Source organism: Rutidosis leptorrhynchoides, chromosome 8, assembly GCF_046630445.1.
Source record: "Rutidosis leptorrhynchoides isolate AG116_Rl617_1_P2 chromosome 8, CSIRO_AGI_Rlap_v1, whole genome shotgun sequence".
NCBI classification, from domain to species: domain Eukaryota; kingdom Viridiplantae; phylum Streptophyta; class Magnoliopsida; order Asterales; family Asteraceae; genus Rutidosis; species Rutidosis leptorrhynchoides.
In genome coordinates, this window is record NC_092340.1 from 222,615,906 (window position 1) to 222,616,951 (window position 1,046).

Sequence of the window (1,046 nt, forward strand, 5' to 3'; positions counted from 1 at the left end):
CCGGAGCATATTCAAGGACAATTCCAAGATCTTGAACCACTAATTATTCCTCCTGAGCCACAAACCATTAAATCAGAATGCTCTAGTGATTCGTATTCAACAAATTCAATTATGGAAGTAACGGAACCTCTAAGTATGGAAGATCGAATGAGAGCCACACGCACGGGCCAAGGTCACGCCATTATTAAGCCAGAAGTTAATGCGCCAGATTATGAAATCAAAGGACAAATTCTACACATGGTAACTAACCAATGCCAATTCAGTGGTGCACCGAATGAAGATCCTAACGAACACCTTCGTACGTTTAAAAGAATTTGTACACTATTCAAAATCCGAGAAGTGGAAGATGAGCAGATCTATCTCATGTTGTTTCCCTGGACTTTAAAGGGAGAAGCCAAAGATTGGTTAGAATCGTTACCTGAAGGGGCGATTGACACATGGGATGTTTTAGTTGAAAAATTTCTTAAACAATTCTTTCCGGCATCTAAAGCCGTGAGACTTCAAGGAGAAATTGTTACGTTCGCGCAAAAGCCAAATGAAACATTATATGAGGCGTGGACAAGATTCAGAAGGATGTTGAGAGGATGTCCTCAACACGGTTTAGACACTTACCAAATAGTACAAATATTCTACCAAGGTGTCAACGTTGCTACACGAAAAGACATCGACATAACAGCTGGTGGTTCCATTATGAAGAAAACCGCAACTGAAGCTTACAAAATTATTGATAACACAGCCTCCCACTCGCATGAGTGGCACCAAGAAAAAGATATTTTTCGTTCATCTAAAGTGGCTAGTGCCGATTCTAGCCATGACTTTGATTCCGTTTCAGCAAAAATAGATGCTTTCGAAAGACGAATGGAAAAGATGAATAAAGATATTCACGCAATACGAATCAGTTGTGAGCTATGCGGTGGACCACACTTATTGAAAGATTGTCACATTGAACCAACATTGGAACAACGAGAGAATGTTTCCTATATGAACCAAAGGCCTGGAAATAATTATCAAAATAATTATCAACCGCCAAAGCTAAACTTCAATCG

The 1,046-nt window shown here is 39.7% G+C and overlaps 1 non-coding gene across 1 annotated transcript; it reads right to left on the reverse strand.

Moving 5' to 3' along the window:
- Positions 1-495: 495 nt before the first annotated feature.
- Positions 496-602, reverse strand: LOC139865183 (small nucleolar RNA R71). The gene has a single exon (XR_011764703.1). It is a non-coding gene; the product is annotated as a small nucleolar RNA R71 (small nucleolar RNA).
- Between the last annotated feature and the right edge of the window lie 444 nt (positions 603-1,046).